The sequence below is a fragment of the Pseudorasbora parva genome, chromosome 10, assembly GCF_024679245.1.
Source record: "Pseudorasbora parva isolate DD20220531a chromosome 10, ASM2467924v1, whole genome shotgun sequence".
Classification (NCBI taxonomy): Eukaryota; Metazoa; Chordata; class Actinopteri; order Cypriniformes; family Gobionidae; genus Pseudorasbora; species Pseudorasbora parva.
The window spans coordinates 5,755,714-5,772,608 of record NC_090181.1 but is presented as its reverse complement, the minus strand read 5'-3'; the positions used below and the strand labels follow the sequence as shown (position 1 = coordinate 5,772,608).

The 16,895-nt window shown below is 39.7% G+C and overlaps 1 protein-coding gene across 1 annotated transcript in view; it reads right to left on the bottom strand.

Moving 5' to 3' along the window:
* The window catches only part of LOC137090945 (leucine-rich repeat and fibronectin type-III domain-containing protein 2), a 481,236-nt gene that overhangs the window by 422,278 nt on the left and 42,063 nt on the right, over positions 1 to 16,895 (bottom strand). The gene's annotated exons all lie outside the window — the stretch shown is intronic.

The window sequence follows — 16,895 nt, the reverse complement described above, 5'->3', positions numbered from 1 at the left end:
GCGTGGGATGCAGTGGAGTAAAGCAGCCGACACTGGACTCTAGAGCAGTGAGACGTGTTCTTTGAGTGACCAATCACGCTTCTCTGTCTGGTGAGCCAATGGAAAACGAGTCTGAAACCATACCCTTTATGGGTTAAAAAGGAACCGAATGCAATATGAGTGTTCAACCACAAATAACGCTGTTAAAAGGACAGCACTTTTCTACTCTTACTTGTTTTGGTGAGTTAAATTCTTTTTAAAGCTTAATTTCATGGACAGTGTCCCTAAGATGCGGTGCCATGTGTTGGTCCACAAGAATTAAGAGAAGAGATATTGTTGCCATGGCAGTAACCAGACGGGTATCAGCAAGAACAAGCTAACAAACCCCCATCAGTCAACAATGAAGATTTAAATGTTCATCTACAAAGTTTGTGCAATATTATAAACCTAGCCCCTGCAGCCTCACTTCCCGTATGGAAATGTAATATTTTACATATATTGCCCTATATTAATCGTGACATTGCAATGTTACACATTTTCTCTTCTTTTCTTCTAATCCCTGCATATCATCCTTTTCTTTGGGAGTGTTGTCAAAAGGATGGAGAGATTTCAAATATCTATCAGTGGTTTTAAAATAATCAGGCAATGATGGGAAATCTTTTGTTAATGAAAATATTTGTTTTATTGGATTTTTCTTCCCTTTTCTCATCTCAGTCAATGCACATATTGAATTGAAAGTGATGTGTGCTGTGTGTGTATTTAAATGTTAAGTAATGCATTACATAAAAATAAATAATGAAATATACCATTTTGTTCCAGGTTATCTGTGTTCATTGTAAATAGAGATCCAGGCATTGAAGTTATACTGTTCTTTTTATATTTTCTTTTTATAAACAGCTTTAACTTTGTGACTATGTGCTGAAAGTCAACAAACTTTTCAAGCAGGTTATTTATAAAGGCTACATTTATTAATCGCAATTATGGGGTAGATTAGTGTGGTTGCTTAGCAACAGATATGCAAATTTTGTAATTTGAAGGACCAACAGTGCTAACTCATTTTTAAGCAAAGGACATCACACACACATATCCCTCTTCTCATAAAGAGTACATTTGCATCTGTTTTCGGGACATTAACTGATATGTGTTTTCCCATGATGGAAGATAATGGAGTGTTATTTCCACATTTCAGAGGACAGTGGTAATTGTATAAGCAATTTTACTTCTCCTGGTATTGAAATCAATTATGATGCCTCTGAAAGACCACATTTGCCATCTTTACAGATTACAGACTACAATCATGTCATTCACTTGGGACAAATTTGAACAGCCTTACCAGCTGCTGTAAAACCAATGGTAGGAAAACTGTTGTCCAATTGTTCATACTGTTTATAAGCAGATGTTGCATGTGTTCATAGTCATAGACCCTGTCTGTGTGGGGAATGTTACTGTAACTAAACTGCCTGCTGAAGCCATAGAAATAGAATAAAGCTGGGCTACACTGATACGCTTTTTTCTTTGCGTTTTGTTGCTTATCTTGACCAAAGGCAGGCTGTGACATCCACTGTTCATGCCAGCTGTAAGTCACGACAGACAACACCGACAGCGCAATTCCACATCGATTCTGACCTTCTCATTAGTAACAATTACAGCTTATTCATTTGGCAGATACTTTTATCCAAAGCAACTTTCAATTGAGGAAAAACTCAAATGTGCTGCATAACACGAGAATCAACCTCATTGGTTCTCACACGTTAAGTGAACATGCTTGAGCTTCCATTTAACACAACTGATGTGTGAGTTGATGAATGATTATATGAATAAAAGCCTACATTCAATCTGTTCATCATATAAAGCAATTGTGTCTACCAAAGATTTAGTTGTTAATGGAGGGACAGAAAGCTCTTATATTTCATCAAAAATATCTTCATTTGTGTTGCAAAAACGAATGAAAGTCTTACAGTTTTGGAACCGCAGGGTGAGTGAGTAATTAATGACAGAATTTTCTTTCTTTTTTTTGAGTAAATTATCACTTTAAAATGATACCCAAGCAAACACATGCACTAATGTTGGCAATGTTTTGCCAAGAACTTCTACTTTGGCAATTGTGTGTGGAAGAAGAACTCTCCTGGGCGGCACGGTTTCTGTGTGCAAGAAACTCTCCCGGTACTGAGATGGAGGATCTAGATGCAGAATGAGCGGGGGGTGATATTAATTAACAATACGAGACACCACACAAGAATAATGAGGCAGGAACAAAGTCCAAATGATAGAGGCAGAGCACAATGGGAGAACTGATTGGTCAGGGTTGAGACAGCAAAGATCTGATGGCCAATGATGGAGACAAGGCAGCGGCTCAGGGAACCAGGCTTGACAGTTTGTGATGAGACTAGACGCAGCACCAGACTAGTTGACCACACTAAAGCCTAGAAATAAATGACTGGAACTTGAAAAAAAACTTTAAAAAACAACTGCAGCCCTGCAGGAAACTAGAGAAAAAAAATAAGACTATAAAACTAGAGAGAGTAACAAACTCAAAACTAGAGAAGTACAAACATAAGGCTAGGGGAAAAAAATAGCAAAAAACTATAGCTTGCCGCGATAAACAACTGTCACCAGGACAAGATTAGCCAGACGCAATGCATACAACAAATGCACACACAAAAGCAATAAAGACAAAAGGGAAAGGAGCTCAATATAAAGGGAACAGCACACGAGGATCAGGTGAACACAATTAAGCAAACGAGGACTAGACAACGAGTAAACCAAGAGCTGTGGTAACGGGAAACAAGAAGGCAGGACAAGAGGAACACATGGCAAACAAACAAAAGACAAAGCCACGTGCTGACAGACAGCACAAACATAGCGACATGAAACAAAGACATACAGACAGCTGCCAGGGCAGAACCCTGACAGAAAAAAAGCTTTCCTCTCAGATACACAATTCACATTCGGGGCTGTGCGCACCCACTCTTCATTTAAGTCACCCCTCCCTTTGAAAATGAATTTTTTTTTGTAGCAGATAACTTTGTCTGAGTAGCATTCTGTGATTTACTTTGCCGCCTCCTCTCACTAGAGCTGCTATCTGTCTCCACCATAGAAATAGGATAAGTGGTCTGGCTAAGAAGAAAGTCTCTTTATCTGCCTAAAAGCTGAAAATGGGGCAGGGATTATATTAGTGCGGTCAAGTTAATGAAACAACAAAAAATGTGCCCCGTGCCTAATATCCACTGACATTTGCAATTTCACTTGGTTTCTTAAGAGTGAAAGTGTGCACTTTCCCGATTTGAACTTTTTATCACTCTGTAGCAGCGCTGACAGAACTTTACCAGCTGGTTAAACATACTTGCAAGTTAAACGTTAAAGCACACTATTGTAATAAACAGTTTTTAGTTTTTTAATTAAAATTGACACAATTATCCACAAATACTGCTTTTTTCACTTAAAAATGGAGATGTATAAGCTCAGATCAATGAGGCCTACAATCCATCAGTTCCATAAAAAAAACTATTACAAAACCAGTGCTAATCAAAGAAAATTTTAATAAAAAATAAAAATAATTGAATCCAATATTTAGTGATAATAGTAAGTAAAATGTTCTTCATATAGCACTTAAAGGTACAATGCATTGCACAATAAAAACACAATCATTGAAATACATTAATGAAGAGCTATACATACGATAAAAACTAGATATAATAAAAAGTATCAAAACCCAAGACATCACTAAATACTAAAAGCACGTCTATACGAGTACGTTTTTCTAGACAATATTTTAAAAAACAGACACATTCAGATGTTCTAATATCAATTGGCAAACTATTCCAGAATTTCAGAGCCCTCAAACATAACGAGTGATTTAGAAGCTATTTTTGGTTGCATTATTTAGTAACACTTTACAGTGTTGCAAATGTTACATTTACTTACTAGAGTAAATTATGTATAATTACAATCAACTAATGCCAGTACTTAAATATATAATTACACTATAACAATGACACTGTAAAAAAGTGTAACCCTTTATTTTATAGTATGTGTATTTAGTGCACTTACCTAAGAAAGTACTAGCTGAAGTAGGTTAACAACATGGGTTAAGCTTAGGTTTAGGGATAGGTTTAGGCTTAGTACCTAGTTATTACCAAGTTGTAATTACAATAATGAGTAGATAGTGGGGAACAGGACTGTAAAATAAAGTGCTGCCCTATATTCGTAGGCCGGTCATTTTTGACCCGGGGACACTACAATGCCCCTTTCACACTGCACGTTGGACCCGCAATATTCCCGGAACATTGGCGCTGTGTGAACAAAAGCCGAAACTAATGCTGCAACGTGTACGTAGTTATCGTGCGACTCCTAGAGCTTGTTTTTTCAATAATACAACCCTGCAGTGCCAGAAGAGCTAGTCAGTGTTTTAAACGCAGAGAGTGTTCGTATACAAAAGAAACTCAAATTAAACAAGCAGAAATGTGCGCAAACTGGACACAAGTTGAGACCACGGAGCTCCTTACTATCCGCGCTGAAGCTGAGATCGCTCGCCATTATACGTCACATCAGGATGTCACGTGTCAACTCGACCCGGGACCGTTAAGCGTTGTGTGTGAAAGCGCACATATTACGGTATTTCGCTGGCAGTGTGAATGGACCAAATCTAGCGGCCCGGGAACAAATGCCGGGTCACATTATCCGTGTATTTGCTGGAATCGCAGTGTGAAAGGGGCTCAAGTGTAACGGGGGAAAATCCTTTTGGAAAGAAGTTAGTTTATAACCTGAATGAGCACAATCCGTTAGTTTTAGTACGATGTGATAACATAGCTAACAATTTTGGAAAAAAAGAAAATCCGGGTAAAAATGACCGATCACAACATAAGGGTAAATGCATCACTTCTCTAAATATGTAATTGTATTTTTTTGTTAATATTTGGTTTTATTTTTCAAGCAAGGTATTTGTCAGGATTCTGTACTTTGTCATGTCTTATATTCAACCCGTCCTCCAAAAAAATGAGTGCCTTATTACGACCTATATTTTACGGTTTTAAAGTTATGCTCCCTTTACCTGGTGTAAAAATAATGACAGTGTCGTGTTACGTCTGACGTTATGGAAATGACATATGACTGTCGTTTCCAATCAAAACGCGTGTTCATTTTAATGCAATGTCTGGATTTTTACCACCATTTGTCATATTTCCATTTAGCAAAAATATATTTTTTAAATTTACAACTACACCCACCCCATCCCTAAACCTACCCAGTGATTTATAGCGCATACACACTTTATGAGCACGTGTTTCTTGGGATTGAACTCACGATCGCATGATCACATGGTGCAATGCTTTACCAAGTGAGCTATGCAAAAGCTGAAATATTAAGCAGATAAAAGGGAAAAATGCTTTAAAATGAAAGTGTCCTGTTGTCAATAGGAGCACAGCTTTAGTAAACGCTCCTTTGCATTGTATTTCATAATTTTAAATATTGTCAATAGGGGCGCAACTTTAGTAAACACTCTGAAAGGGGGGATTCTGAAATCCACTCCCGCTTCAATTTACCTGTATATATTTATATCCTAGTTAACTTAATCAATAATTTGATTAAGTTAATCAAAATCATAATCAAAACGTTAATTAATATTTATCTTCCTATATTACCTATATTATTATAATTGTTCTATCCAGTTATGATTTTGTTTTAGTTTCTTGTTTTCTAAAGTGTGTATTTGGTCTCTGAGGAGTGACTGAGGGTCTGGCCTAGAGATGTGTGATGTGTCACTAAACACTGGCAACAAGGTCGTGTGTTTGGATTTGAGGTATCACACACCCCTAACATGTCAGGAGTGCAGTAACAGCGTTTGCTCACTTAGCCCGGCTTCCAGAGATGAAATATGGATTTGTCTTTCATTTAATTTATTATGTTTTATTCCTTTTATATTTCCTTTTACTGAAACACTAAAGACTTAAGATGAATATTGCCTGTACTATTGTGTGTCCCTCTCACTGAAAGAAACCACATGCTATCAGTATGTTTTGGTAAGAACTGGTTAGAACTGGAGCTTAATCAGCTCCAACCTTGGAGAGACTGTGTATCTGTGTATGTGCGCAATATTCTGTGTTACAGATCAGTGTTGAGAACAGTGTTCAATGGGCACCCTAAGAGATGGGTGGACTTGTTGTTCTGGGCAAGCTGGCACCTGCTCCAGATCTGGAAGGTCACTACGGGCCTTATTCTGGGGTGAAAGCGTCAAAAAGTGACACGTCAGTGGAAACGTGCATCAGATTAACTGACTCGAGTGGAAATTTACCATGACTGTGCATTGTCTCTGAGCCAATCAGAAGCATCCACATTGCAGTAATGACGTGGATAAGACCTTGAAAACGGTATAACTGTTGGGACAATTGTATGTACGATAGGGCGAGGCAACGAGACGGTGAGAGAGGGAGCGCGGCCTACGAACTCCTTGTGAAACTTGAAGCTGGCTTCTGCGTTTGAAACTGCAAACTATTCTTAAGTAATTTTTTCTTTTAATTAATTGCAATCCTGACCCTGTCTTCATTTCTTCACTACTGGTCCTGGGTCATAAGCTGTTAACCCCTAACAACTCCCATGGGTCATATTTCAAGGAAGTGATAAAGAAATGACCAACACAACAGGCGTATTGGTTGGAGGACATGTTGCTTATATTATGTAATGTTCTTTTGTAGTTCTTGTAATGGTCTTTGTAGTTATTTCTGTTCATGCGGTTTAGTTCCAGGTGTTTCTTATCTCAGGTGTTTAATCGTGTGCTCAGTCGTGCCTTGCGTGGATTATTGTTTGTTCGTACGCGTGCCTTGCATGTGGTTATGGATCTAGGGCTTGAGCTTAAACTTCATGTCACGTTTTTCATCGTTAAGTTTATGATTGGATTTAGATTTTATGCGTTTTTATCTCCATATAGATCTAGAGTATTGCTTTACTTTTTGTTGCCAAACTGCAGTATTTTATTATAGTTGAGCAAAATCAAAGTTCAAACAATATAAACAAGTTAATATAGGCTTTTATTTTAGACATATTGCCAGTTACTTTTCTATTTTTGCTCCACCAAAAAAATCAGCTAAAATAAATGGAAGCAGGTGTTCTGTATTATATTTACAGATTTAAATTATATGTTTTGATTCATATTAAAATTAGAACTGAACTTGTGTTCAGTTTTGCTTGTACTTCCACACAAACCATATAATTTATGTATAGACTGAGAGTGGCTGCCATGTTTATTTAGGATTATGGATGTGTAACAAAGCAACAATCTATCTATGCTCTCTCCTTCACAGCAACAACACAACAGCATTAACATTCATTTCTGCAGTGCAACATTTGGTTAAGACTACAGTAACAAAAGTAGCATTGGTTAGAGTGATTAAACATCATGGATTTTTAAATTCACAATAAGGCACTTATTTTTTTATTTTTTTTTACAGAACTTAGGTGTAATTAGCGCTTGGGTAAACATACCAAAATTAATGCATGCTTTGGGATTCACTGAACAAACAAAGCCAAGGCTTTAACTCCATGGTGTCTATTTGAATACACACACAACTCAAAGCTTCTCTTTCAGCCTCCATGAAAGTCTTCAGAGTTAGACGTAATTTCTCATACACAAAACTTCTCCATACCATCTGAGCATGCTGTAGGCATTCAGGTGTCAGGGGAGACTCTCGAGTGGATTCCTCTAAACCCGGGTCATCTTTGATATGCAGCACCCAGCTCTTTTCAGAAAGGGGATTTCTCTGAGGTAGCTCTCTGATAGACAGTGATGGAAAATACAGGTAGAGTTAGAGACACCAAACAGGTCTCCACAGACCCTCTCTGAAGCCCGATGAACACTGTTCTTTGGTTAAAACTAGTTAGAAAAACTGGTTTCTTCCTCAGGTAAGGAAGACTATGTGAGTAACAACTCCACCCCACCTGTGGGCCTTTAGGGCTTATATGTCTCTCCAGCTCGTTCCAGACAGACTGATATTTGTCACAGATAATGTTTCTCAAGTATTTCAGTTTCAGCCTTATGTTTTATTCCATTTATTCCTCCTGACACAGTTCTTCTTGTAAGGATGGCACTCGTGATTCTAATAGTCAAATTAAAAGTACAGTGCAGAAAAACATGTTGTTTTGTGAATAATAATTCCAGTATTCACAACAGATTATTTCAGTCTTTGAAACAGCCTCTTTCATTTCATGAGTTTTATTTTTCATTCTCTGTTTGAAAAATCCCAAAAGCAAAGCTGCACAATCTGCCGTCTTTCCAATGAGCCCTAAGCCCTTTTTGAATGGGACTAAGTTTCCCTGGGGAGGTGACGCAAATTCATACTTCAGAAATGTACTATGTGACTTTATTCCTTTCTGAATCTAATACATCAGCTTTTCCTTGAAAAACCTTTGAAAGGATAGGAATCTCTCTCTATTATATTATATTATATTATATTATATTATATTATATTATATTATATTATATTATATTATATTATATATGGCCAAGGCTCATTGATGCACGTGGGGAGCAAAGGCTGGCCCATGTGGTCCGATCAAACAGACGAGCTACTGTAGCTCAGATTGCTCATGAAGTTAATGCTGGTTCTGAGAGAAAGGTGTCAGAATACACAGAGCAGCTCAGTTTGTTGCGTATGGGACTGCATAGCTGCAGACCAGTCAGGGTGCCCATGCTGACCCCTGACCCCGCCGAAAGCACCAACAGTGGCACGTGAGCATCAGAACTGGACCACTGAGCAATGGAAGAAGGTGGCCTGGTCTGATGAATATCCTTTTCTTTTAAATCACGTGGATGGCCGGGTGTGTGTGCATCGTGTGCATCGCCCCAAGATGCACTATGGGAAGAAGTCGAGCCGGCGGAGGCAGGTTGACACGTACCACCTACCTAAGCATTGTTACAGATCCATGTTCATCCTTTCATGGAAACGGTATTCTGGTGGCTGTGGCTCTTCCAGCAGGATAATGCTCCTGACACAAAGCACAAATGATTCAGGAATGGTTTGAGGAGCACAACAACGAGTTTGAGGTGTTGACTTGTCCTCCAAATTCCCCAGATCTCAATCCAATCGAGCATCTGTGGGATGTGCTGAACAAACAAGACCGATCCATGGACGCCCCACCTCACAACTTACAGGACTTAAAGGATCTGCAGCTAACATCTTGGTGCCAGATACAACAGCACACCTTCAGGAGTCTAGAGGAGTACATGCCTCAACTGGTCAGGGTTGTTTTGTTGGCAAAAGTGGGACCAACACAATATTAGGAAGGTGGTTATATTATTATGCATGATCTGTGTATGTAGTTAAATAAAATTACTCAGTACTTGTTTGAGTAATTACACTGTAACAACTTCCCCTTAAATTATAGTATAAACTATAGTATAACCTTACATAATCACATTTTAGTATCAGAATTAAGTCAGTACAAGACACAAGATCCTAACTGTAACCTTAACTATGTTAAGAAAATGAATTCCATTTAAATGATCTAAAATCATAATTTCCAAATGTAAAGAAGTGGGCCAAGTCCCCTCCAAAAGATAGATACATTTCTGGGAAAAAAGAACCCTAAAGCAGTGAGGGCTTGTAAAGTTGTGTGCTGACACCGCTCTTTCTGATATCTCGTCGTCAGCCCTTTTTCAGTCAGTCTGGGAACATCCTCATTCCAGGGTTTATGTGAATGGATATGTTTTATTGTGCTTATAAAACACCCTTTCTCTTTCAGGCTAATTAATTTAGCGGTTCCTTGCTGAGTATTATTTTGGCAGAAGCAGTCCTGTAAGTTTGGGAAAGCCAGTTAGAACCGCCTCAGCTGCCAGAATAGTTTAATAAACGCTGCTGCTGTCATGACATTTCAGATACAATTTGGAGACGGGCAAGAACCATGGCAGAGCTTATAACAAAGGACTTTGACATCTCATTGAAGTCCCTATTGATGTCTGACTTGAAACTTTGTAATAAATAAATAAATAAATAAATAAAAACATGAACTACTTGCACCCTCTCTTAGAGATAAATCAGTGTCGAACACAATGTGAGTGAAGTGCTAGCAGTTTTCTTGGTAGCAAGAAATCCTTGTTTTAAAACAAGACGCGACTGTGTCATGACGTTCTTCCCTTTAACAAGCAATCAAACTGGAGTGTGTTGCCAGCACTTCAGACATACTCCAAGAAGTGTGGAGAGGGGTAGGGTAGCAGGGTGTGTTAATTGAAGTAGTGAAGCCCTGCACCCTGTAAGTGTCTGTTGTAAACATAGATCTTGGATTAGAAGTACTGGGTAGGGACCCACATGGAAAAAAAATAAAAAGGTGATTGTCAATGTGAAGCATGGACTTTGTCTGCAACTGAAGGCCGGTTAGGCCCCGTTTGGACCTGGTATTAAGAAGCATTTGGGCCGATTGGATTTGCAAGTATATGAGGGAAACACATTCCCATTTGACGAGAGACCACGGAAAAACATACAGAGCGCATCAGCTTTCGTTTCTGCCCTGACAGCCGCAAGACCAACCGCACACTGTGAGTGTGTGTTAGAGATCAGGAATGGTGAGAGAACATTGTACTCTGTACGTTTTTCATTGTCAAACCAAACTTGGGTCTCTGGCTGACAAAGTTTAAGTCTCGTCTTGCTAGCGCTCTTCCAATAATGTTTACTCATTATGTCAGTAGGTGAAGAGTAGATGGTCTTTAGTGGCTGTTTGAACACATTCGACCTTGAGCATCTACACTTCGAAAGAAATCCGGTCGAATGAGTTTCTGGAAGTGGTCGAAAGTGGACAAGCTCAAAACATTTACACCTGTATTTAGCAGAGTCCACTTGTGCCCACCAAAATGCATCTTAATACCAGGTGTAAACCGAGCCTTACTCACAGACTGATATGTACAAAGTGCCAAAACCATCATGTTAATTTTGCAATGCAGTATGTGTCACCTAACCAACTGATTCACATGCGGGAATAATGAAAACACAAGGCTAACTAGGGAATATGGGGGATGCATAATCACCAATGGTGGAGTGGGGGGGGGGGGGGGGGGGGGGGTTCTGCAGGTGAAAATGATCGCAGGAATAGCATGGGCACAATTAGTTTCACTCCCATGCATCACTGCTGGAAGGAGATGGAGAACTCAAGTCAAAGAAGCCAGTCTTGCCCTGAATTAAAATCGACTTTTTCCTTAAGGTCTCATGTTTTAACAGATTGTTATGCAGTTGCTAGGATGTTCTGGGTGGTTTCTTTGTGCTTACAAGACCACCACCAAGTCTCTGTGATATTATGGTACCTAGATATGGCTTGGGACCCACTTCAATCCATTTATAATCATGATGGCTCAATCAGACTGAAAAGCTTGATCTAGCTTGATCCAAATGCAATTTTGATCGGATTGAAAGGGGTGGTGAAGACCTGAAATAATCTGATCAACAGGAAAAAATTAAGAATGTAAACATTTAAATCTGACTATGTTCTCAATCAGATGGGACATGATGTGTATGTTTACATATGTCTTACAAACTTATCAGATTGCAGTGTTTAGGGTTCAAGTAAGGAGCACTGTCATGAAATCCAATTGGAATCATTCAGATTAATGAAATTTATCCATCCAAGTATACCTACTACTGTGAGTAAATGTTTTTTTTTAAACCATTTTATTTTATGATCACTTAGAAAAGCAGTAAGAACACTTCTCCTTAAAGGGGGGGTGAAATGCTGTTTCATGCATACTGATCTTTTTACACTGTTAAAGACTTGGAATCCCATACTAAACATAGACAAAGTTTCAAAAGTTAAGGTGGACGTTTGATGGGAGTATTTCTTTGTCAAAAATACTACTTCCGGTTAGTCATAAGTTTCGGCAAGTTTTTTGAGATCATGCGTTCCCATTGACGTTAATGGGGGCGGAATTTCCTTGTATGGGCCTTACGGACAATTCTACCGGAAGAGCGTGAGAGAGAGCGAGGGAGAGAGCGAAAGAAACAGCCTACGCCCATCAAAGCGCTGGCTTGTAGGATGCTGGACAGGTGATGTGCACATAACAATGTCACCAAAAAAGTGCGTTTTTGGTTGCCAGACCAAGACAGTCCTGCACAGATTCCCCAAAACCCCGCGGTAAGGCAACAGTGGATGTAATTTGCTTTTCCGGATCAGCAACTGAGTTGCGCGAATGTTTATATCTGTTCGCTGCATTTCGGTGCCGACTGTTTCATAAACAAGGCCCAGCTCGACGCCGGATTTTCCCAATCGCCTAATGCTGAAGGATGGAGCAGTCCCAACGTTAGAAGGGTGAGTGAGACTGCTTCAAATGTCTGTGTTTTTTTTAGTCCGCTTACTGTCTACACAAACCACGCGTAAACACACAAACACACGTGCACAACTGCACTTCCCACATGTACACCTTCAAAGACAAAAATACGACGATATAATTCAAGTATAAATATGTAAATAACACAAGCCGCTAAGCATATTATATAGTTAGTGTATAACTTGTACCACATACAGACGTCCTGCTCTAGTCGTTTTTGCTGCTGCTCCTGTTCAACTGCAGCCTCTGGGTCTGATTCCGGATCATAGATGTATGGCTGTATCTGATTAAAAGCCATATTTTTATTTTGAATAAAGTTTTTTTCCCGCTGTTAGGGATGAGACAGCTTTACGACGCACTCGACTCAACACACAGCGCGCTGCTGCACACGTCATTATTTAGCTCCGCTCACACGACACGCCCCCACCCGCTCGGCTTTTTTCGGAAAGACTCGGAACAGCGCATCTTTCTTATATAATTATTAAAAAAAATAAAGACTTTTCGGAGATATGCAGGATGCAATGCTACTCTATAGGTACTCAAGATTGACATGACACTGACTGAAACTGAGTGTTTCACCCCCCCTTTAATAAGTTTGGGGTATTATTCATATTTGCAACACACACAGAACTAGTTCCAGCATTTAATGCATTTAGTGTTTGGAGTTCACTCAAATCTCTAGCTCTAGAATTCGCAATAGTCAAATTGATACTTACCATAGCAATAATTAAACGTGTCATGAACTGGCTCTTTAAAGAAAAATATATATACTGTTGTCTGAGGTTAACTAATGACGTTCGTATTGGTTTTATATTCAAAAACATCATAACTACAGGGAGTGCAGAATTATTAGGCAAATGAGTATTTTGACCACATCATCCTCGTTATGCATGTTGTCTTACTCCAAGCTGTATAGGCTGGAAAGCCTACTACCATTTAAGCATATTAGGTGATGTGCATCTCTGTAATGAGAAGGGGTGTGGTCTAATGACATCAACACCCTATATCAGGTGTGCATAATTCTTAGGCAACTTCCTTTCCTTTGGCAAAATGGGTCAAAAGAAGGACTTGACAGGCTCAGAAAAGTCAAAAATAGTGAGATATATTGCAGAGGGATGCAGCAGTCTTAAAATAGCCAAGCTTCTGAAGCGTAATCATCGAACAATCAAGCGGTTCATTCAAAATAGTCAACAGGGTCGCAAGAAGCGTGTAGAAAAACCAAGGCGCAAAATAACTGCCCGTGAACTGAGAAAAGTCAAGCGTGCAGCTGCCAAGATGCCACTTGCCACCAGTTTGGCCATATTTCAGAGCTGCAACATCACTGGAGTGCCCAAAAGCACAAGGTGTGCAATACTCAGAGACATGGCCAAGGTAAGAAAGGCAGAAAGTCGACCACCACTGAACAAGACACACAAGCTGAAACGTCAAGACTGGGCCAAGAAATATCTCAAGACTGATTTTTCTAAGGTTTTATGGACTGATGAAATGAGAGTGAGTCTTGATGGGCCAGATGGATGGGCCCGTGGCTGGATTGGTAAAGGGCAGAGAGCTCCAGTCCGACTCAGACGCCAGCAAGGTGGAGGTGGAGTACTGGTTTGGGCTAGTATCAAAGATGAGCTTGTGGGGCCTTTTCGGGTTGAGGATGGAGTCAAGCTCAACTCCCAATCCTACTGCCAGTTTCTGGAAGACACCTTCTTCAAGCAGTGGTACAGGAAGAAGTCTGCATCCTTCAAGAAAAACATGATTTTCATGCAGGACAATGCTCCATCACACGCGTCTAGTACTCCACAGCGTGGCTGGCAAGAAAGGGTATAAAAGAAGAAAATCTAATGATATGGCCTCCTTGTTCACCTGATCTGAACCCCATTGAGAACCTGTGGTCCATCATCAAATGTGCGGTTTACAAGGAGGGAAAACAGTACACCTCTCTGAACAGTGTCTGGGAGGCTGTGGTTGCTGCTGCACGCAATGTTGATGGTGAACAGATCAAAACACTGACAGAATCCATGGATGGCAGGCTTATGAGTGTCCTTGCTAAGAAAGGTGGCTATATTGGTCACTGATTTGTTTTTGTTTGGTTTTTGAATGTCAGAAATGTATATTTGTGAATGTTGAGATGTTATATTGGTTTCACTGGTAAAAATAAATAATTGAAATGGTATAAATTTGTTTTTTGTTAAGTTGCCTAATAATTATGCACAGTAATAGTCACCTGCACACACAGATATCCCCCTAAAATAGCTAAAACTAAAAACTAAAAACTAAAACTTCCAAAAATATTCAGCTTTGATATTAATGAGTTTTTTGTGTTCATTGAGAACATGGTTGTTGTTCAATAATAAAATTAATCCTCAAAAATACAACTTGCCTAATAATTCTGCACTCCCTGTAATAAGTAATAGGTTATTTTCTACACTAGTTTTTAGGCTCTCTTCTGAATGCTGGGTTTTGATGGGCGTGCCGCACTGGAGATTTGGAAGTAAACGCCCACGACTAGGATTGGAGAAGATTTGCATATTTAATGAGTTTCAACTTCCCAGTCAGTTCACATGAGGGAGGGATTGTTTTGAAAGCGGCAACCGATATGATTTCTCACAGGGCTCACAAAACGTATTTATCAAACAGACACAATGATTTCTGTCTCATCCACCCGTGATTGATTAGAATATAATTTTTTGGTTACTTGGCCCGCCCAATCGGTGGATATAAGCACAAACCGCACACGCACACACATACACACACACACACAAGTGTCAAGAGAGTGAACAACGCAGCTCAAATAAGGAATGTTATTTTACTATTTAAGATTCACCGGCCTGATGACTGGCTTCGGTTTTGGAAGCCCGTCTGGAAAAAACATAGCCCCGGGACATTGGGCTTTGCAAGCCCTGGGAGTCTGATCCCGAATCGCAATGAACCAACAAATCTTCAGCCTGTGACAGCGTGCTAAGGTATGTTCTGTTAGACTGTAACAATGCAATACTATCACATATAAAAACATGTTTTACTCACATAAGTGCGTTGCACCATTCCTGTCAGATCCAATATAGAAGGCACAGCGTTGTTTTAATCTCAATATGTCTGCAAATCCAGTCTCAACCTGTGTCTTGTTTACAAATGATTCCTCAGTGAAATGAAGCGAACAAATGTGCAATGTCTTCCCCACGTGAGCTGGAACTTCCTTAAAAATAAAGTTCAACCACCCGTTCCTAATATTAGAATCCGAAGGAAGCTTATGCAGTGACTGTGTTCTTCCACAAACAGGCACAGCGCAACATCTTGCTATCTTCGGCATGTTTATTTCTCGGTTAGCTCCACGAGTCGGTGGGCGGGGCTACTGAAGCAGGAGTACATATTTATCTGTTCATAAATATGCATTCTATGATGTCAATGGCCGACATATTTTGAGATCTCTCGTTTTCTGGGGCTGGTGTCAATAAAAGCTTTTCTTTGACTAGCAAAGAAGTTTTCAGCTCTGAAACTTGCAGGATATTCTTATATCATGATGAAGTTTTATTTATTGTAGGCTCAAGGGAAAGATGATTTCTCAATTCATCACCCCTCTAAGTTCTCTGACATTTTAAGAACTTCCAGAATTTCCTTTACCCTTTTATCTACTTGATAACGTGCAGAAATCTGTTGCAGCAGACGTTTTCCCTAAACTTCCCTAAGCTTCGGATCCCAAAGGTGTTGCAAAACCCAGTTTGCCTCTGGAACAAGAATATTGGGGGAAAACAACACAGGCTAATATATCTTACTTTGATGTATTTATCAGTTCTGTTTTACAAATAACCAAGTCAATATGGTTAGCACATATTGATAAGTAGGGTAAAAACACACCGATACTCATTAATAATGCCACAGGGAAAACATTTTTTAGAGTCTGTTGGGAGATTATGTAACAGATCCCCACCATAAAAGGAGAGCTTCAGCAATCCTATTTCTTCTATCATCTAAACTAGACTGGCTGGCTATGGATTGACTATGATTGAACAAAGAATTGTAATCGTAGACAAAGCTAACCAATTGATTCAGTGGACGGCAGTGGCTCAGTGGTTCATGTAGGTTGTCTGCAAACCGAAAGGTTGGTGGTTCCAAGTGTCGAAGTGTCCTTGAGCAAGACACCTAACCCCAGCTGCTCCCGACGAGCTGGATAGCGCCTTACATGGCTGACATCGCCGTCGGTGTATGAATGGGTGAATGCGAGGCAAAATGTAAAGCGCTTTGGATGGCCATAGGGTCTGTTAAAAAGCGCTATATAAATGCAGTCCATTTACCATAAGACTAGGCAGGGAAACATTGTTTTAAGGGAATAAAAAAATTCCCAAATGCACTTTTTCTTTGGAGAAGTTTCTTCTACAGCAGATTATTGCAGGAGTAGCGAGGGAACCATTAGCTGTGAACTGTGCCTACACACCAATGCATCACTGCTGGAAAGAAATGGAGAACTTTGGTCAAAAGAAGCTAGCCAGCATAGATGAGCTCTGATGAGAGCATACCAAGACCCCTTGCAAGCATTCGCTATACCTCACTGCATGGGAAATAAAGTTAAAACTTTTCAAAGGTGAGTCTGGAATTGCTTCTATGGAAGGCTTTTTAAAAGAACCTAAGGCCCTGT